Source organism: Leptopilina heterotoma, unplaced genomic scaffold, assembly GCF_015476425.1.
Source record: "Leptopilina heterotoma isolate Lh14 unplaced genomic scaffold, ASM1547642v1 Lhet_530, whole genome shotgun sequence".
Lineage (NCBI taxonomy): Eukaryota > Metazoa > Arthropoda > Insecta > Hymenoptera > Figitidae > Leptopilina > Leptopilina heterotoma.
The window spans coordinates 286,080-309,327 of record NW_025111116.1 but is presented as its reverse complement, the minus strand read 5'-3'; the positions used below and the strand labels follow the sequence as shown (position 1 = coordinate 309,327).

At 29.9% G+C, this 23,248-nt stretch overlaps 1 protein-coding gene across 1 annotated transcript in view; it reads left to right on the top strand.

Moving 5' to 3' along the window:
* The window catches only part of LOC122508306 (ras-related protein Rab-1A), a 63,567-nt gene extending 52,032 nt beyond the window's left edge, over positions 1–11,535 (top strand). Inside the window, exon 4 of the mRNA XM_043621582.1 lies at positions 9,396–11,535. The gene's annotated coding sequence lies outside the window, so the exon portion shown is untranslated. The remainder of the gene's footprint in view (positions 1–9,395) is intronic.
* The last annotated feature ends 11,713 nt before the right edge of the window (positions 11,536–23,248 follow it).

Below are 23,248 nucleotides of genomic sequence, written 5' to 3'. Positions count from 1 at the left end.
CGTGAGCTAGAGGTTCATTCACTATACGAACATATACTTAAACATTAAAATAAAAGTAGTGTGGGTAAGAGGGCTATATTCCCTTTATCCAAATCTTTTTCATCATCTTCGTCTTTTTTTTTAGTCTCAATCTTTTTTGGAAATACGTTCGTGAAAATCGTTATCTTAATTAACGCGATTCCTTTAGATATATTATTGACGTAATAAAGTGATTTAATCCAATTAAATAAATTATAAATTAATAAATTTGTGCTTTTTAAGGAAACTTATTTATATTTCATTGACTATTATTGATAAGAAATTATTTAGATAAATATAATTGTTAAATAAATTTAATTGAATTAATTTTTTAATGATTAAGTTTTATATATTTAATTTATGTAAATAATATTAATATTAAATTTATTCTAATATAAAATATTTAAAATTGTTAAAATTAAATGTTAAAAAATGTTATGAAAGATTAAATTCAATATAAAAATTTTATACATATTTTAATAACTAATAAAATAATTAATTTTACTAATGTTTTTCATTGCAGATAATAAAACGTATATTTATCTGCTTCATCTGAGAAGTGTGTATTATCTATAAATTTAAAAAGATTAATTCTAAAAGAAATTATTAAAGAAATACATAAACCAACAGAGAAAAGAAGGTCAGAAGAAACTGACAACATTAATAATAAATAAAAGTGTGTGGTTATTAAAAGAATTTTATTATTATATAACGTTTTAAAATTAATAATAATTATATTATTGATTTAAAATAAATATACACTACAGTCAGAAATTGTCGGTACGAACGACGGGCGAGCAAGGAAAAATTGCTGCATTTTCCAATAATAAACTATGTTAATTTAATTTCAGCAGCAATTTTTCTTAGCTCGCCCGTCGTTCGTACTGACAATTTCTGACGGTATATTGTATTTTAAAATTTATTTATTATTAATTTTTTATTATCCTACAATTTTTTGTTTTAAATAAAATTATATTTATATTATAAAAAAGTTTAATAATAAATAATATATAAATAATTAATATATTAATAAGGGTGTCCAGCGGTCAGGGAAGTCAGGGAATTTTAATCAAAATCAGGAATTTTTTTTTAAATTTCATAAGAAATAGATTTTTTTTATTTTTTAAATTTTCAGCCGACCAGATACTTAAATGAGTGAATCACTTTCGTTTATTGGTTCTCTTTCATTTTTGAAATCATCATCAAAAGGCTTTTCTAATTTAAAAAACTTTGTGGAAATGATTTTAATTTTATCTCATGGGAACGCGGCTTTAGATCGTGGTTGTTCAATAAACAAATAATTAAATTATTTTATCTTTGTTTTTTTTAGATTTTATGTGTGTAATACTTTGTTTACAACAAAAGAAGGTTTATAATGATGATAAATAAAGTGATTAAGTTCACTATCATAAAATTACGTTAATATTTACCAGCTCACATAATTTTTTTTGTTAAAGATTTGTTCTAAAAAAGGGAAGGGAAGAGTCAAGGGAAAGTCAGGAAATTTTTTTCTTAGTACTTGCAGGACACCCTGAATTAATTATAAAATAAATGTATATGTATTTTATAAGTAAATAAAATTTATTTTTGAATAAATACCAAGAACCGTTTCGAAATTGCTTCCTCATAGAGGAAGGATTGTATTTGCAAAATTTTTGATTGTGATTTTTTGACATATTTACAAACTTTTTTTCATTATACCTTTTAGTACTTTATGCACGAATGGGTATTATAAAAAAATTTTTATGTAAATTTATCTCTGAAGTCCAGAAAACGGATTTTAAAAAATTGTCCCGATGTGTGTGTGTGTGTGTGTACTAACATTACATTTGCCTCAATATCTCAGAACGAGAAAGAGCTAAAGGCCTTAATTTTTTTTAAATTGTAGGTCTCCCCGGGGGACATAAAATGAGAGTATTTTCAGCCCGATTCATAAAGTTTAACTATATTTTTTTTTTCATTTTGTAAAAAAACGTTTTTTGGCCATAACTTAAAAAAAATGTTAGGACACCTATAAATGTTTTTCTTTAGTTTTGTAGAGTTTTTTTAGACGCATCTTTTGAGCCTTCATTGAACATTTTTCGTCTATATTAGCCGGAGATATTAAAGTTTTAAAAATCTAAATTTTTCGAAAATAACACTTTTTTGAAAATTTTGTTGAAAAATATAAAAGTAACTTTAAAAGTATCATTACCAACTTGTAGAGCATTAAAAAATGCTTCGATTGACATATTTTTGAACCTGATTCGGTGAAAAATTATCAAATTATTGGTATTTGAAAAATCAAAAATTGTGGAAATTAGGCCTAATTTTTGATGATTTTGTTCGTATTACTTCATGTAATGAATGTTTTTTATAATAAACAAAATATGATCATTTATTTTATATAAATATGTCTATTTTTTATAAATTATGTTTAATTATTTGATTTTTTAATTATGTTTTGAAAATTAATTTTTCATCGTCAAACTCGAAACACTGTTGGCGCGCGCTTGCGCGCGCAATTGTCGTCTAGTAGTCATTAAATAATCGTACGCTCTACGCAAATATTGTCCTCTAGAACCATTTGTTTCAAGAGCACTCATCTCTCTCTTTAAAATTGTGTCAATGTTTTTTTCTGCAGATGAATCCATGAACTGTGAATCTTCTGCTTCCTTACAGTTTTGCTGCAATTTAAATTCCAATTCCTCTTGCAAGGTAAATTGTTCTTGGATCTGCATCTGCCCCTCTTCCAAAATCGTCGATTCATCTGATGTATTTAAATTATTCTCTTCGTTCGGAGCAACTCTACGTAACAAATTTTTGATTTTTTTTCGGATTGTCAATTTTTTGTGTTACGAACGAAAAATAAATTGTATTTATTTTTATTTATTTAATAATGTATTTATTAATTATTCGCCGGAGGAACCAAGCTGCCAATACCTGAGAGAGAAATCCCAATCAAATAATGTTTATTTTTGTGGGTTCGATTGATTTGATCGCCGATAGAAGACGAAACTGCCAATGAATATAAATAAATTCCAAAAAGTATCTTACTTCCTTTGAGATGAAAATTTAACACTTAATATTTAACAGAAAGATAAAATTTTAATAAATAATAAGACTCACAATTTCGTATAATTTAGCTTAGTTTATTAACATTAAAGAGATTTAATTATAATAATGCTTGCTTGATACAATAAGAAAATAATAAAAGGGAACGATACATTTGTTATCTTACTTACAGTATACTCTTACACTCTACCGCCTGTAGATGGAGAGAAAGGGAGGATATCTTTAACTCACCGTTCTTTCGACGGGCAAATTGAATAAAAGGAGTACGCTTACGCGTACTATCCACGTCTCGAAACGCGGTATCGGTACCTGTTTGAGTATAGACGGCGCAAGTACAATCCGCACAACTGGCCGGTTATAAGAACAAAAAATTATTTAATTAATATTAAATTATTTAAACAATTTCTCACTACATCAAATCACCGATAGGGACTTGCCGGTTTAAGATTTAATTTAAGTTAACGTCCGCCCAAATAAAACCCAAAAGTTAAAATTTGAAGCCAGCACGCGGACGGGTCTAAAGTAAACTATTATTCGGATTCTACGAATAGCTAATATGATACAGCGAATAATAATTTTAAAACTATTATTCGGATTCTACGAAAAGCTAATGTGATACAGCGAACAATAATTTTTTAAATTCTTGAACTATTATCTGGCTCAACGAAAATCTATCGTGATACAACAGAATATAATAATTTTTAAATTTAAAGCAATATCCCGATTTATTATCTAGCTCAACGAAAATCTATCGTGATACATTAGAATAATAATTTCAGAACGCCTCGCGAATTAACTCTTAAACTTTTATTTGTTAAGACGAGCAAAAACTATCGCATAAACGCGTCACAAAGGATACTGAAGCAACTTTAAGACTGAAGACTAGAGCTTGTGCTCTGGCTTTTATAGAAGCTCTGCACAATGCAAAATGGAATAGATGAAATGGGGGTTGCACGGAATTAGGAGTGGCAATACCATATTTGGACATGCAGTATAGGATTCTGGGAATTTTTCAATAGCACATCTTCCACAAACTTTTAATTCTAGGAATCAAATATGAGTTGCAATGTTAAAGAGTAACTATAGCCGTCTTCTTGTTTCTTTCTTTACATGAAATTAACCCTGCACGTGTTAAACTTTATCACACCTGTCATTCCACAAACTTTTTAATTCTAAGAATTAAATGTGAATAGCAATCTTAAAGAACAACTATAGCCTTCTTATGTCTCTTTCACTTTTATATGAAATTGAGACTAAATCTATACGGTTTAAACTTCATTGCAATGTGGTAGTTGGTTTTGAAGATGTAACTTGGAAATTTACACTATTCAACACGATTACAGAAATATTTACATTTGCTTATGACATTCGATAACAACATTGGCGGAGAGCAGCCATTTTGCATGTAAAGCGCCACGGGTCGATTAACTAAATCTCTGTACACTTATACTCTAGCGTCATCCTCAGGATTTTTTAGAAACTGCGTTAGAAATTTGAAAAAGAGACAAATTGAAAAATTTGAAATCCCGCGGGATTCCGTTCCTTGTTTATAAGTTTTGTTAGATTCAATAAATAGTGCGGGATCCCGCACTGAGGGATTGCGAGCTCTAGTCCCGAAGCTATTTTCCGAATTAATTAACTTTAAACTTTTTACTATTTTTATCCGGTTAATACATGTGATTTTTTTAAAACTGAAGTTAGCTCTTCTTGCTTAATTGTTTTGAACTAACTTCAGTTTTAAAAAAATCACACACTGAAAAAAAGTGCTGTTGAATCAAATATCTCCATGCTATTGAATTCCCCGTCATTGATTCAATGACACATTTATTAATCGAAAAGTATATTGCTTAAAACGAAAAAATGAAACTGTTTAAATTAAAAGTACGGTACTGTAGAATTAATGATATTGTGCAAATTGTTTCTATAGTTCATCTATATATAGCAACAGAATAATTTATTGCTTCTTTGACGTTATTCATTTGAAGCATCTAATAGATAAATTTGAAGAAAATGCATGTAAATTTAAATCAAATGAAAAATTGTTTGCTCTAAAGAAGCGCGCTCTGAAAACTAAAGCATATGCTTTCGTTTCAATGAGTGGTGCTATTGCGGACTGCCTATAGCATATGCTATAAAAATAAGAACACTATGTTTTGAGACATTGACAGGTACTAAATTTATTGAAATACTTACCCACATATATTTATATGTTTATTAAACCTGTCATTTTTGAGATTCTAATATAAAAAAGTATTATTTAAATTCTTTTAATTAATTAATGACTAGTTAAATATAAATTCACTATATAAATTCCCTTATATACGCGAAAAATCTCGAGCACGGTATTTAACCACAAAGTAAGTGCCCAACGTTGAGAAGCGGATGTATTACATTGCAGCGCGGCGGTTCTCGTCTATCACGGAAGTTAAGCGTCGTTGGTCGCGGTTACTAAATGGATGGGTGACCGCTTGGGAATAGCCGTATTTTTCTGACTAAAAAAGACAAGTGTGTTTGAATGTGTATGTGTGTGTGTGTGTTTAGCCGTTGGGAAAAATGAAAATAATAATAAAGATGTATATGTTAGTGTGAAAAATTGAAAAAAAGATGTGTATAAAAAGTGTTGTGTTAAAGGTGTGAGAATTAATTATAGTATATAAAAAACATGTGAACAAAAATTCCCTTTTTTCAATTTATCGTTGGTATATATTTAATCACATAAAAGAATTGAATTAACAGTATGGTGTTATTCAATCGATAGCAACAACTAAAAAATTAAAAGTACAAATTTTTGAATCATAAAAATGATGCTTTTAAATTTAAAAGTTATAGTCATTGACTCAAAAGCATATACTGTTAAATTAAAAAATTTTGTTCATTGATTCAAAAGGAATACCTTCGAATTAACATAGTATGCTGTCAATTTGAGAAATATGCTTTTGTTTCAAAGAAAGTGATACTATCGAATCATTAGAATCGGTGCTTTCAAAACAACAGCATATACGTTAGGCAGCCCGTTATGACACTATTCAATGAATCAAACCCATATGTCATTGATTCAACAGCATTTTTTTCTCCGTGCATGTATTAACCTGATAAAAATAGTAAAAAGTTTAAAGTTAATTAATTAGGAAAATAGCTTCGGGACCAAATAAAATCTTTTTCCAGTGAGTGTATCTAGTGATCAATTAATTATTGACCAGTTTTCGTAATTTTTCATTTTTCTGGGCAGAAGTTATTTACATTTTAAAATCGTGAAAATAAGCAAAGTGACAATTTTAATTGCTTATTTTTTCACATTTGTGAAGAAAAAAGGAAGAAAGTGATAAGGAAAACTAAAAGTTAATCACAAGTACTTTATATTTCATAAGGTTTTATTCAATTTAATGATTTCTTTTTCTCACATTTAGTGAATGCAATTTGCAAATTTAGGTTATTTGGCAGGTGAACTTTAAAATCATTTTTTATTTAATATTTCTTATTAATAATTGTTTTTATCAATTTATAATAATAAAACAATTCATTCTTAATGAATTATTATAATTTTTTTACGTTTTTATAGTAAATTATGTGTTTTCTTTAATATTTTCTAATAGATGAAAAAATTACAGTTTTTACGACTTCATATACATATATATATATATATATATATATATATATTTTATTTTACAATAAATATCAAAAATATTTAAAAAATTCTTTTTGTTCGGTGATCCTAATATCTTTAACATCATTCCTGCCAAATATTACAATTTTTTAAAATTAGTCAGCAACGATTTTAGTCGAAAAAGAAATTTTTTTTTAAAAGTTCATGAAAAAACAAACAATTTTCATATAAGAAAGTTTAAAATTGATCCACATTTATAGAAGTTATGAGCATTCAAACAAATTTTTTGTTCAAAACGTAAAATTTTGAAAAATTCGTATCTTGTAAACAGCTGGCTAAAAAAATTTGAAAAAAATCATGAAGCTCTTTTTCAACTAGTACTAAAAGGTAAAAAATGTTTGATTCAAATAAAAAATGTATCAAGTGAAAAAATTCACAAAGTAGCCGGTGTTAGCAAAATTGGTCAAATTGACCCCCCTCTACCCCCTCCAAATTTTCGAAAAAATCAAAAATATTTTTTGGGGCACATTTCTACTTGATAGAACAACAAATTCCCTGAGTTTCAATTTTTTCAAGAAGTTGAAATTTCAATTTAGGACATTTCATGTAAAATGCCTCATATATACATATGTCGTAGGCAACTAGAATAATCCGGCATTAAGCTTAATTCCTAGGCAATAAGCTTACTGCCGGCAATTAGACGAATACACGACAAAATCGTTCAGATTTGTCTATTTGCCTAGGCAGTAAGCTTATTGCCCGATGAAGATTCGGCAATTAGACGAATCACATTAGAATCCATTTGCAGTGCACAAACGTCCTATAAAAAATTAATTAAAAACTATAATAGTGATAATAATAATAATGATAATAATATTCCTTAACTCATATAAATAATTCTCGACTAAAATAAATATTGCTTGAGTCAAATAAACATTTCTTAACTGAAATAAATCATTCTGGACAGAATTAAATATTTCTTGGGTAAAAAAAATATTTCTTGAGTCTAATAAACATTTCTTGGATCAATTAAATAATTCTGGACAGAATTAAATATTTTTTGAGTAAAAAAAATATTTCCTGAGTCAAATAAATAATTTATATTTTCCTAAGAAATATTTTTTTTCATCCAAGAATTATTTCTTTTTGAGTCAAAAAATATTTATTAGACTCAAGAAATATTTCTCAATGATAACAAATATTTATAAGAGTCAAGAAGCATTTATTTGAGTCAAGAAATATTTATTTAAATCAAACAATCTCTATTTGACTCAATAAATATTTATTTCACTAAAGGAATATTTTAGTCAAGAATTGTTTGATAGACTTAAACAAAATTTATTTTAGTCGAGAAATATTTTTCTTTATGCAAAAGTAAAAAAATTATTTATTTGACTCAGGAGATATTTTTTTTACTCAAGAAATATTTAATTCTGTCCAGAATTATTTAATTGATCCAAGAAATGTTTATTAGACTCAAGAAATATTTTTTTACCCAAGAAATATTTAATTCTGTCCAGAATGATTTATTATTATTATTATTGTTTTGAATTAATTTTTTATAGGACGTTTGTGCACTGCAAATGGATTTTAATGTGATGTCTAATTGCCGAATCTTCATCGGGCAATAAGCTTACTGCCGGGCATTAAGCTTACTGTCTAGGCAAATAGACAAATCTGAACGATTTCGTCGTGTATTCGTATAATTGCCGGCAGTAAGCTTATTGCCTAGGAATTAAGCTTAATGCCGAATTCTTCTAGTTGCCTACGACATACATAATATATAAATTTCGAATTTTGAAAATCTGACTACATATTCGTAATCAGCGACCCCAAAAACCTCCGAGTAACAAATTCCAAGTGAATTTAACCAATTTAAAAACAATAAGTCCGCTATATTGGATCCGCCATTTTGAATTTTGAAAATCTGACTTCATATTCGTAATCAGCGCTCCCAAAACCTCTAAGTAACAAGTTAGTCATTAGTGAGTTGAGTAGACGAGGGGTTCCGGGAGGCAAAGGGAATCTGTGACGTCAAATACAGTGCCGTCGGTCATTTAATTGTTATGTGCCATTTAGTGGTGCCCAGTATTTAGTAGTGGGGGACCCTTACTTTCTTGACACGGACCTGAAATATTACGTTTATGCACTCTTCGAACAGTGCACAATATTCCCGACGACTGCACTATTAAAAGAGTCTACTGTATTCATCTTAAGGTCGTGTTATTCAGTGGCCACGTGCCCCATATATTTTACTATGGAAATACGCCACACTGAACACTGAATACATGTATTCCACATGTCCTTAAGCTACATTTTAATGTTAAAATAAAGAAAAGAAGAGTTTTTTGTGGTATAAGCCTTTTCGAATTTTTTTTCAAGGAAATTGATGTTCATCTGTCAAGCCTTTATTTGAACTTAACGATGTTGCAGCAAGAAAAGCCTTTAAAATTCTCTTATTTTGCATTCTATAATTATTAAGCAATCTTTAATTTCTTGGGCGTAAATTAAAGTAAAAATATTCAAGATTCCGGCTGATTCTTCTCCAGTTCCGATTAATATTTTACTTGTAATAAAAATTTGTTTCAAGTAAACAGTGTAAACCTTAAATTAAATTTACTTGACTTTACAAGTTCGCTAAACAAATTTCATTTTAAAGTTAAGTTTTAAAAATATGTTTTTTTGAATTAAATTAAAAACTGATACTTTTCTTTTTCAGAGTAACATCGTGAAACATCAACGTTTTTGTATGAAATATATGCGTTTGAGAAGCGTTACATTAAAATCGACTAAAAATGTCCGATGCCGAAAAACACAAACATCAACAAGGACCATCAGTTTCTTAGTTGTACACATTTTTTGTCCTTTCGAAAATTTTTTGTAGTGGAGGAAGAATGTAACTATTATAATTATAATTATTATTATTATTATATCGCGTCTTGATATAGTACTGCTCTCCGGTCATTTTCTAAATTAGAAGCTGACCAGTTACGAGTGTGCGTTTAGGGACAATTGTAGTTTAATGAATAATTGAAATTGTGTATAATTGTCATGCGCGAGATAACAGCATCTCAATTTCTTAGAATAGGAAGAAAGTTATGTAATTAAAATATTTCTGTCCTATTTGCTGTGAGGCTCACACATGCGCTATATTATTTTATACTTATCATTATTTGAGAAAATATCCTTTTTATATACGGTTTATAATTCTATGAGATTCAATGATTCTATATTGCTTTTTAAGTTTTGATTTATCATTAATTATTATTGATGATCTTTCATTAAATAGTTATTGTGTAGTGTGAACCTCAAGGCACTTGCAATATTAAGCTATTTAAGAAATTGAAAATCTTTGTATGAATTAATCATTAATTAAGAACGTGTCAAAAGATTTATTCTCAAAATTTGCTTCAATCTATTGCGTACAGAATATGATTTTAGAAAACCTTTTTTTCTTTTAAAAAACAGTTCACGTATCTAATTTAATAACCGAGTTCAATTATTTTTTAAAAAATGTTTTAATTACTACAGTTTACCTATAATTGTGTTTTATCCAAGAAGGCTACACGGAGAGAAAAACAAGGCTTTTCCCCATGAAAAAATATGCATTTAACGCGTAAAAATTATCACAGTAAAAATGCAGGACGCTCACGGGTTTTCCCTGTGAGATTTTTGCAACGAGCTAAGGCCAATAAGGGCTAAGGCATGGCCTAACCGCTAAACGCAAGAAATTCATCGGGAAATCCGGTGAAACTGCTACCTGAAAAAGGCATGAATTGAAGTAACGGGGAAAAGCCTTGTTTTTTCTCTCCGTGTAGACACAGGAGGTGAAACTTCGGTAGTGGGGATGAGTCAAGACCCTTTCTTTAACCAGGTGTTTTTCGTTTCGAGAAGCCGTCGGCGCGGTGCTTCTGCACATCACTCACACATTCAAATTCTTCTATTGATTATTAAATTAAGTGTTATTCAAATAGTTGAAAATTCCGAAAATGTGCTGTGTGAAAAGATGTAACAAGAAGAAAGATAAACACAACACTATGACTATTACTTTTTGTTAACTTTTAATACACTTCATGCTACAGTTTACACATTTTTTTGTTTTTAAAACGTTTTTTTAATAACTAAAAGATGTTTGAAAATATAAACACTTATATTTCATATTATATTTTTATAGAATATATTTTCCCGTGTTTACGTGTGTTAGATGCGCACAAGTCCATGTGGTCTATTGCGGCGAAAACTTTTTTTGAAAGTAAACGCCTGACCATAAACCAGCTGAGCGACTCAGCATTGGCATACCCTCACTACCGAAGTTTAACCTCCTGTCTCTAGTCTTCTTGGTTTTATCTTATTGAATTTGAAACCTACAAATATTTTCAAAATTTATGATTAATTTTCTCATGAAAAAGAAATTGAAACGAAAGAAAAATCAATTTAAATTTGAAATATTAATTTTAAATAAAAGAAATTTAATTTTTGTAATTAAACATGTAAAGAATTAGAAATAACTCATGACACTGATTTCGTGAGAAATATTTTACATCTCTATAAACATAAATACCTTTGGAATGGTAATCTTTTGTATTTATAATTATTTTTTAAATAATAATTCTTCTTCACTTTTTTCATGACAGAATTGAAATATTTTTTATTATAAACTTTTTTTAATAAATTTTCTTTTTTAATTTATGAATGGGACATATAAAAACTAGTTTGCAATGGGTTTTTTATGACGTGCCCTTGATGTATGTGAAACTGCGATCTCTTGTAGAAGACAGTATACTTTCTTGTATTACAGTATGGTAATATAGTACACATTAATAAAATTAATAAAGCAAGTGAACAATTCAAGTCATGTACATGTGACTAGACAAATTTATCATCACCTACTAAGTATGCAGTTATTAAATGCATGAGTGTTACATTAAATTCTAAAAATAAAATTTTTCTTTCAAAGGGTCAATAAATAATTTTTGACTTTTGCAAATTAAACATATTCCTTTTGTATTTTACAGATTTTATTTTGTATATGCTTATTTAAAAGAAATATTCACCGTGACGGACTATATATTTTTTACATTCTCATCACATGAGAAAGTATTATTTAAATCAAGGAAAGAATCAATATTGATATGGGTATCCATTGATAACTAAGCAACCAAAGCAGTAAAAATTTGATATACATTTACAGTTTGTACAAGATACTAAAATTGAAATCAAAAATATTTTTCATACACTGAGAGACCTTTTGGACTGCAGCGGAACAACGTATGAGATAGCAGCTCCACTATGGTTTTAGTGCGCTGCGATACAATTTTGGGCGCGTGACAGTCCAAAATGTTGGTGAGAAGCTCACCGAAGTAGTGGGGATGCCGTCATTGGTTTGCAGCTAATCAACTTTTGGACTGTCGCGCGCCCAAAATTGTACCGCAGCAACCCAAAAGTATAGTCCTGTAGCGTACCACCAAAATGGTCAGTAGCAGCCTATCGAAAGTCTGCTGCTGACCCAAAGGTCTCTCAGTGTAATCGCTGATAGTTATGCCTCGCTTAGTGCTTTAAGTTGGTTAGAAAAACCATTTTTGATCAATAAAATATCCATTCATTATTCATAAATATAATTTGAAAACATAAATAAAGTATAAATATCTGCCATTTACTTGTTTGTTAAAAAATTGTTTTTTAAATTTAAGAGTATTTTCTGATTAAAAATTTTTAAAAATCAATTTTTTTGCTTAAACATGATCCTTAGTGTAATACAATTTTTATGACGGTTTTATATATTAAAAATATATAATATAATAATATTATTAACATACATATTAAACAAAATCTATAAATCCATATGTTTTTTTAATATTTTGTCCGCCATATAGGGTAAGTGATACAGCCGTCGGACACTTAACCCCTTGCGTGTGGATGACGTGTATACAGGTCATGAAAAAACGACCCAAAGTGTGTATGACGTGTATACACGTCATGCACAATTTAAGCAAACGAGTGAATGTATCTTTCCAGAATTTGGTAGTAAGGGGTTTTTTGGGTCGCTGAATACGAATCTGAAGTCAGATTTAAAAAAATGTTGAGTTTTTTATCCAATATGGCCGCCAAAAATTTTGAAAAATTTTAAGTGTCAATGGATTTAAACGAAATTTGAATTCCGAGAGTTTTTTTGTCACTGAATACAAAATTTTAAAGTATTTTACGCAATTTGGACGCCAAAAATTTAAAAAAAATTTTAAACCCGATGGATTTCAACTTTTACTAGACGGAATCCCACCCTAAGTTAGTCAGCCTATATTAATATTGTGTATTTTATTGTTTTATTATTAAAATCGTGCCAACAAGCTTTAAATAATTAATAATTTTTACTGTGAGAATCTTATGTAAAACAATAACTGAAACTGGAACTGTTTTCTGGCGCGCATGCATATCCTGCCATTATTGGCACAGCGCTTGGCAACCAACGTTGCGCCACTTCCGACAAGCGCCGCCAGAATGCATGCTAGTGATTTCTTCTCGCTTGTGACCTGTTACACTGACTCTATAAGTACCTGCTCCTCTCCCGCAAAGGCATTCACAGGCATCCCTCCACTGTGAGATATACGGTGAGGGAATTTTTATCAGTCTTTCACCTTTGTTTTACCAGAGGTGAAAAATTAAATTAATATGTTCTATTAATTAAAAAAATTATTTTAAAAAAATATATTTTTAAAAAATAAATTTTAATTAATAATTAAAAAAAAAATTTTCGAAACCTTGGTTTTTGTTGGCTGCCAATAAAAAATTAAGCTTTTGAAAATCGATTTTGTTTTCTTGGCAATTCCTTGGCAACTAATATTGGCCCGATGCTTGGCTATCGATCATTGGCGGTAGCGTGATCATCCCAAGTTAAAACCAATGGTGGTCCAATGATGGTTGCCATTATTGTTCCAATAATGGAACAAAGTTCGCCAAGCATGGCCTATTATTGAACCAATCGTTTACTTCCCATTGGGAATATATTTATCTAATGTTAAACTACACACTTTATTTGTTTAAACAATTTATTATTGTTAATTACCAATATGTATCTTTCTACGCTTATAGAAATGCAGTTTTTTTAAATTTTGCAATTTATCGACCTACTTATAAGAACAAACAAACATTAAACAAAAAATTATCGATTTTAGAATTGTTTAAACAAATAATTGTTACTACTTGCGAACTCCTGAAACAAAACACCTAGAAACTTGCAATGTTTTTCTAATTTTGCAGTTAACTAATTTAAATAGTATAACATGAAGAAATTTTATAAATTTAACAATTTAGCAATTGTTCAAATAAATAATTATTGTTTTTTACCAACACTTCGGACAAAGAACCTAGAAACTTGCAGTTTTTCCTAATTTTGCAAAGTATCAAGGTAAGTATTATTGCAAAATTAGAAGTAACTTACAAGGTTTTACGTGTATTGTTTGAAAAAAAGTAAATAATAATAATCATTTTCCTAAACATTTGCTGCATTTTTAAATTCATAAAATATCTTTATGTTATATTAATCAGCTTACAAGTAGTATATCTAGGCCGGTTCTGGGACCCTCAGTCGGTAATGCAGATTTCTACTTTATCATCAGTCAGTAAGATATGAATCTGACAGAAATTTTGACTCATCCGATAAGGTAGGCATCTGTTTTACCGACCGAGTTAGTTTTTAGGTTAGACCGCTAGATGGCGCCACTAGCAAATTCAAATCCGCTTGGCGGGAAATTTAAATTTTTATTTTCATAGTTTTAAGTGTGTTAAAAGAGGTGCTCTGCTTTACCGACAGGGTTTAAGATTAAACTAATAGATGGCGCCACTTTAATTTTTAAATTTCGCGGATGTTGCTTTCCACCATTTTGTTTTTCCGGCAGGGTTCAAGGTCAACCTAATAGATGGTGCCACAAAAATTAGTGATAAGATTTATAATTGGTATATATAATTTATAAGACTTTTTGAATTTCGCGGGCATTGCTCTCTACTTTATTTTTCTACGTAGTTTAAGGTCAACCTAATAGATGGGTCCACAAAAATTTAATTTTACAAGCGTTGCAAACTACTATCTTGATTTTTAAATTTCCCGGGCATTGCTTATAATTAAAATAAGTTTAGAGTTCTACAATTAAAACTGATGTAATGTTTACTAATGCAATTAAAATTTATTGAATAAACAATAAGCTGTTTGTATTCAAATTGAATTACACCAGATCGGTAATGCTGATTTCTACTTTATCAGCAGTAGTAAAGGTAGGAATCTGACAAATTTTTTGACTCAATCGATAAGGTAGGCATCTGCTTTACCGACTGAGTTGGTTTTAGGTTAGACCGCTAGATGGCATATATACATTTTTAACAACACAATTTCTAAAGCTACGTGTGTGATTTGTACATGTAGATGAACTATCTACATCTAAACTTTTTAGCGACGGACATTTAAAATCATCTAAATTAAACACATTTAATGTATATTTTTCTAACCATTTTTGTTTTTCTAAACCTTTTACATAAACAGTAGGTGTACCTATTAATACTTCTTTGATTATTGGTTGTAATTCTTCATAAGGAATGACACCAGCAGCCCAATCGATACCATGTGTAACGTGGCGTTACAAATTCTCCCGCGTCTGCTGCGAATCGGGCGATTGAACCCGGAAAAGGCCGAAGGGCCTCGAGGGTGTCAATCGCCAGATTCGCGGACAGACGCGAGACTTGTTGCGAATACTCGTTCGTTGAAGTATCGTTTCTAGTGTAACACCTATTTCTCGCCGAACGCCAACTTCTTTCACTGACGATTGTTTGATTTTCGGGTGGTGATTCCACATCACGAGTAAGTTTACTGAATAAATTCTTATATTACATTAATTGTTTATTTATTCTTTCTCTCCTTTCCCCCCCTTTTCCCTCCTAATAATTGGAAACCCGGGCAACCAATTATACATGCACTGAAAAACTGTTGGTAGAGCAGTTCCGCTATTGACTGTTGTGCAGCGCTACTTAACTTTAAACTCACAGCTCTATCAAAATTAGGCGAGTTGCTCTCCTAAACTTGACTACCAATGGCGTTGGCGAGCGGCTGCTTGACAAAAAGGTCAGCAGCTCTATCAAAAAGGAGAGTTGCTCGCCCAAAAAGGAGAGTAACTCGCCCAAAAATAAAGTGAGCTGTGCGTTTCTTTAACGCAGCAGTTCACCGCATTGGGCGAACAGCTCTCCTAACAGTTTTTCAGTGTGATAATTATTTGTAAGCCATCGATTCTAACATTTGTATCTTGCAGGTAATCGACTCCAGGCATATGGCGGCTCAAAGAGGTAGACCAATGGATGAGCATCTTGTTGAAGTGCATAATCTTTAAAGTTATTTCTACTTAATAAAGGTTCAGATTCTTTTCCATAGTATGGAAAATTTGTTTTGAGTAAAATTTAATTTCCATAAGGATAGTACTGTGAGTTTAAGAAAAGTTTAACATTGAGAAGATTACAGGCATCAAATAAATTTGCATACCTTCCTTGATCTTCTTTTCGATTTGTTTGAAAACCAAGAATAACATATCAACGTTTTTCAACTTGTGTTGAAGTTTTTACAGTCCACACGTTCTTTTGAGTGACAGGAATCATAGGATACTCATACAAATTCCATGATCTAAAACTCATTGTTATAAGTGAGTCTTTTTCAATAAATTTCAACAATTCAATTTTTTGGCGATCATTTACCATTAAATATGGAATCAACCATTCAACTTTATTAATTATAATTTTAAATTCTTCACGCTCAGCTACACCAATGTTTACTACAGGATTTAGATCAGTACGAGATCTTGTTAAAATAAGTTCATGTTTTGCATTTACAACAATCTTTCGATAGTTTTTAGCAAAACCAATAATCATACTTAGTGGAATATTTACATCAAAATATCTAGCATAATTTGTTACTCTACTATCATTATCATAAGGTAGATAACCAGCATTTTTAGAGTAAATCATTTGATTAGGTGTTTGAGAAATTATATTATTCATTGTGGTTGTAATACCAACATTTTGAGAGCGATCAATTTCAACACCATTTAATTCATAACGAATCTCATTAAACAGGTGAGAAATACCATTGCTAATTAACTTTCTATTAGTTACAAGCGTATTGTTAGCCTTAACAATTCTTCCAGTGACGTGTAGAGTACTTTTAGAGGGAAGAATGTACAAATCTTGATGTTGAACTGCAATTTGAATCTCGACACTGTTATTGAATGCTGATGACACGTATGGTTGATGTGCATGAATCTCATAGTCTGCTACAGAATTATCAAATTTAACTGGACTTAGAATGTTTAAAATTTCTTCTATTTTTATTACAACAGCAAATAAAAAGTATGTGAAAAATCAATTTTTTACTTTGTTTTCTTGATAAACTCTTAGGCCGAGCTGCTTTAGAAATAGTATGTTCTGAGATGTTAGTCTCTTGCGAACTGATTGAGGAATGAATGAATTCTGACATGGCAAATCTTTTATATAGCTTCCACCAGTTTTTCTATGAAATACAATTCCCATTACGTTGATTTAACGTGTAATCGAATTGTTATAGTTTTACCTCTAAAATTTATCAACGATTCTTATTTGAATATTATGTATTGTCTTCACGGCGATTGGAAGATAAATGACGTGAGATGGAACTTCCACAATCTTATATCCAGCTAGTACAATTGGAAAAAATTCGTGAATTGTGTGTACCTTTTTATTATTTATGTATGCACCAATAGTGTAATGTTACATTCAATTCTGACAGCATTTACCTTTAGAATGGCTACTGGTACATCTGACGTATGAGGCTTATTAGCTGTCAATATTCGTGAAGTAAATCCTAATAATTCACCAATTGAATCGTTTTGTTCAAAACTCACTTCAAGGCTGCTTGTTATTTCACTACATAAAGTATTATTGTTAGGTTTGATTCTTACAATTTCAGATCCATTTTCAATAGAGTTTTGAATATATTTTTCAATATCTTCAATTTCATAGCTTCCAGGGGGAATAGTAATCACTTTATCACCAATATGAAATTTATTTTGACCTTGATCAATATTAGGAATTGAATTGAAGGTTAGTAATTCAACTAAGCCAAGTACATAATTTTTGTTAGATAATAACTCTATCGGAGGAAAATATTCTGCCTCCAGGACAGATGAATTGCCTGAGATAGTAAGAGTAAAAGATTCTTCCATGTTGATGACTTTTTATAAACTGATTAGCTGGAATGACTTACAATCACTTATATAGAATATATTTTTTAGTTATTTTAAGCTGTCCACATAAGAATTTTAGACATAAATGACCACAATTGAGGCTCCGGATCTTAAAAGGGCACTTTCCGCTTAGACTTTACATGGTGAAAGTGCCCTTTTAAGATCCGGAGCCTCAATTAAAGCTATTATAATCTTGATAATTTTGATGATTATACTGTATTAAAGTATTGTAACCTAAGTACAATTACTTAATGAACTTATGAATTACCCTATGAACTTGTCAATACAAGTTCATAGGGTGGCTGAAGATTACCAAAACTATCAAAGTATACTGCTTTATTATTAACCTTTTTATATGCAACCCAATGAGTTCCAGAACCATCTTTATCATCTAAATTAATAGTGGCTGATTCATTTTTTCGAGCACCTCTTATAGGTAGTTCAATTCGCATAAAAACTCCTCGAAAATGAGAAATTTTCATTTCTTTAGCATATTTAAGTAAATCTATATTAGTAAGTGTTCGTTGAGGTAGCATTAAAATTTTTTTTCTGAAACATTTTCTAATACCTTGTCCTTTAACATATGGTTTTAAATAAAGTCCCAACCCTTGTCGGTATGGTTTTAAATGTAAACCTTTACCAAATGAAACTGCTTTTATGGTTCTATTATGACGCTGAGCTTCCTTCTACTGCTCTTTTGCTCCACTTGCATCATTAACAGCTTTGGCTACACCAGCAGCGGGAGCTGAAAGTAAGTAAGTGCTCCAAGTGCACTTAGCCCAGCAAAAATTGTAATTAATGGTAACAGACCACCAACTTTTGATGGCACAGGTAGAATACGAGGTGGTAAAACTTTTTCTCTACCACCTGCTTTTCGAGCTGTTTCAATAGCTGAATTTATTGTTGATCGATCATTATTACCAGGAATTATTGATTTTCTTGCAGCATCCACAATTTTCCTAAAAATTATTCGTTTTTTTTATTTTGTCTTCTTCTTTACTCCCATTCCAAATTTTGATTTTGCTTTCATAGCGTTTGTTATTGCGTAAGCTGCAGCTCTTTCACTATATCGTGCGTCTGTAGCAAATACACGTTGCCACGCTTTGTCAGCTAATACTCTATCAGCAGCGTTTCTTTCTTCAACGTTTTCTCGATTTTTCGAGTAAGCAATATCGTGCTCTTTACAAGCGGTGTCTAATGGATTAACACCTGGATCACCTCCGTCTAGACATTTTGCTAACTTTGTGCCTGGTCCACAATATTGATAACCTGGCAAATATAATTCAAATGGCAACTTGTTTATAAGTTTATTAATTAAACCTTTTCCTCGAGAGTCATGATATATAATCATACCTTACTCTGTGAAAGTTAAAATTAGAATGACTCACAGCTATATAAGCGCTGTATTTATACCTTCAGCGGCAGTCTAAATCAGGATGCGGTTCAAGGAACAACTTCACAAGCTGACAGTCGTCAATCTAGACTCGATTGTTGAACAACAAGACAAGAAAGTGAAGCGTCATGGTAGTTTGTTTTCCGGTAGTATTCGAGCTATTTTTTGAGGACCATCAAATTGTGGAAAGACAAATGTACAACTTTCTTTAATTTTACATCCTAATGGTCTTAGATTTGATAATATTTACTTGTACTCCCCTTGTCTCTACACCAACCCAAGTACAAATTCTTAGAAAAAGTTGTAAGTAATGTTGAAGAAGTAGAGTATTTACCATTTAAGGCGTACTTGCGTTTGCGAAGGCAAAAAATAGGCCCCACTTTAATGTTTTTTTTCACAGTGATTTTATTATTATTTTATTTATTAAAAACTACTACGAGAACGTATATTACATAATTTTTAAAAAAAGACATATTATTGTAAAAATATTATAAACAATTAGCCTGCATTTATACTGTATGAGGTAGAATTATCGTTTTTCAGGTAAAAATTTTGTTTTAAAAATTTTTAACGTCAAAAACTCTCCTAATAAAACTAATTTTGTTTAAAAAAATTTTTAACTTTAAAAACGATCCTTCTACCTCATACCGTGTAAATGCAGGCTAATTGTTTATAACATTTTTACAACAATATGTCTGTTTTTTAAATTATGTATTATACGTTTTCGTAGTAGTTTTTTGCGTCGAATCGAATGGCGCTATCAGTTTTATATGAAAATCAATTTTTCTTTATTTGTTTATAAGAAATTGTTAAAATTTTTTTTATCCCACATGCACAAAAATGGCGCTTTTAGATAGCTGACGACAGGGAGTAAAGTCACTCATTTGTTCGACCATATGAAAATATACTATTTTTTAAAATTTTTAACGTTAAAAATTATTATTAGACCCTATGCCAGGATCCCAATAGTTACTTTTTATATATGCGTTCCTGTGCCCATGGGCATTAATGGGTTAAAAAAGGAAAATAATGTTTATAAAAAAGTTAAAAATATATTTATAATAATAATATATACGTATATAATTAATAAATGTATTATGGGCGAGCAGTAAAGGTCAAATCATCTTTTAAAATACACTAATATAGGCGCTGCTTAGTTAGCGCAATGCACAAAAACTCGTAGCGCAAACTTCAAAAAAATTTTTTGCATGGGTGTCTACATGTCTATGTTGATGTTGATTCTTTTTATCTTTTTCAAACATATGCCCGCATTCCTAAACATTTGGTACGTGATAATGTTAATTTACTAGTTCTTTGTAGTTCTTTTTCGTCAAGATGAGAAAAATTTAAGGCATGTTTATGATGACCACGTTAACCCATTAACGCCTGAATGCACTGAATTTTTAGTCTGTTTTCAAACTTAAGTATTTTTTAATAAACATACTATTTTCTTTTCGGACAAAATTTTTTTATGTATTAAAGTGTCCTCTACCCTAATATCATGTTAAAAAATTATTACAAAATTGTTTAACAATATTTTTTTGCATATAATTAAAAAATTACACAATTTTTTAATGATTTTTTTTTAAATCTTAAATTTAAATGTCAAAAAAATTTTTTTAACGGTTCACATTTCCATAAATCGTGCACTCGATTGTTACACTTTCCAAATATACATCGCCTTTTTGTAAATAAGGTTTTTATTTTTCAAAATGGGGCCCAAAAATTCAAAAATATATAAAAATTTAAAATTTATTGTTCGATGTAAATTTTTTTTTAAATTTGGCTTAAAAATGCTGACTCGCGGGTTTTTGCGGTCGCTGATTACGAATCTGAAATTACTTTTTGAAAATTCAAAATGGCGGATCCAATATGGTGGACAAAATTTTCAAAAATCAATCGGATTCTCTGGAAAATCCTTACTCGGGGGTTTTCGGGGTCGCCGATTACGAATCTAATATTACTTTTTTAAAATTTTAAATGGCAGATCCCATATACCGGGTAAAGAAGGTTAAATTTTATTTAATCCTTTTGAAAATGCTTTCCTCAAGGGTTTTTAAGGACGCTTAATTTGAATTTATTTAATTATTTTGAACATCTTTAGCCACCAGTTGCTAAACTGATGTTTTCAATTCTCACCGCGTGGAGGTAGATAAACAAAGAGAATCTTATTTTTTTTTATTTAAAATATTTTCTTTTGTTTTTAAAAATTTTTTTTAGAATGTGAAAAATGTTTCAAACAGGCACACGGAGAACAGAGAAGCAATGAGAATAAAAAAGTTGGACAAATATAATTTGAATCTAATTTATTAATTTATAAAGTAAAAATAAATTTAAAATCCAAAAAAATTGACGTTGTTCATCTACCTCCACGCGGCGAGAATTGAAAACATTAGTTTAGCAACTGGTAGCTAAAGATGTTCAAAAGAATTGAAACGATTCAAATTAAGCGTCCTGAAAAACCCTTGAGTAAGCATTTTCAAAAGGATTAAATAAAATTTAACCTTCTTTACCCGGTATATGGGATCTGCCATTTTAAATTTTAAGAAAGTAATATCAGATTCGTAATCAACGACTCCGAAAACCCCCAAGTAAGGATTTTTCAGAGAATCCGATTTATTTTAAAAAATTTTGTCCGCCATATTGGATTCGCAATTTTGAATTTTGAAAAAGTAAGTTCAGATTCATAATCAGCGACTCCGAAAACCTCCGAGTAAGAATTTTCCAAAGAATCCGATTGATTTTTAAAAATCTTGTGCGACATATTGGATCCGCCATTTTGAATTTTTAAAAAGTAATTTCAGATTCATAATCAGCGACTCCGAAAACCCCCAAATAAGAATTTTCCAAAGAATCCGATTGATTTTTGAAAATTTTGTCGGACATATTGGATCCGCCATTTTGAATTTTCTAAAAGTAATTTCAGATTCGTAATCAGCGACCCCAAAAACCCGCAAGTAAGCATTTTTAAGCCAAATTTAAAAAAAATTTACATCGAACAATAAATTTTTGAATTTTTAGGCGCCATTTTAAAAAATCAAAAGCTTATTTACAAAAGAGCGATGTATATTTGGAAAGTGTAACAATCGAGTGCACGATTTATGTAAATGTGAACCGTTAAAAAAAATTTTTTGACATTTAAATTTAAGATTTTAAAAAAAATCATTAAAAAATTGTGTAATTTTTTAATTATATGCAAAAAAATATTGTTAAACAATTTTATAATAATTTTCTAACATGATATTCGGGTAGAGGACACTTCAATACATAAGAAAAATTTGTCTGAATAGAAAATAGTATGTTTATTAAAAAATACTTCAGTTTGAATTTAGACTAAAAATTCAGTGCATTCAGGCGTTAATGGGTTAATACTGACATGACATTTAATAAATTTCGAGAACTATGTTCAACATGTTGGAATTCAGACAATTATGGATTTGTAGTAATTGATAAGGATTCTGATTTAAATGATGGAAGATATAGTAAAGGATTTGATAGCTTTGTAACACTATAAATATAAGATCATCCCTAAAATATTGTTAGTTAAATATGAAACCTTGTAATAATAACATGTTTCATAAAGAAAAAGGATATCTTCATCAAATTGCTAAAGCTAGTGAGGCAATTAGGCGAAAATATCGTATGTAAAAAGGGAAAAGAAGATGCTGAAAATGTGTTAAATGAAACTTTTAAACCGATAATTCAACCCTTACAAAAAATTATCAACTTGACAGACAGTGAACATGAAAATGTCAAGATTGAAAAGAATGAGCAGAAGGAGGATGATAGCATAAACTATGAAAGTGAAACTGAAAAATCTCCAAATGATGATAAAATAAGTAATAAATTTCTATACTTATTATATCATAATAGAAAGCAATGTTTAGATTCAACATACGGCATACGTAAGCTAAGTAATAGATCACTTAT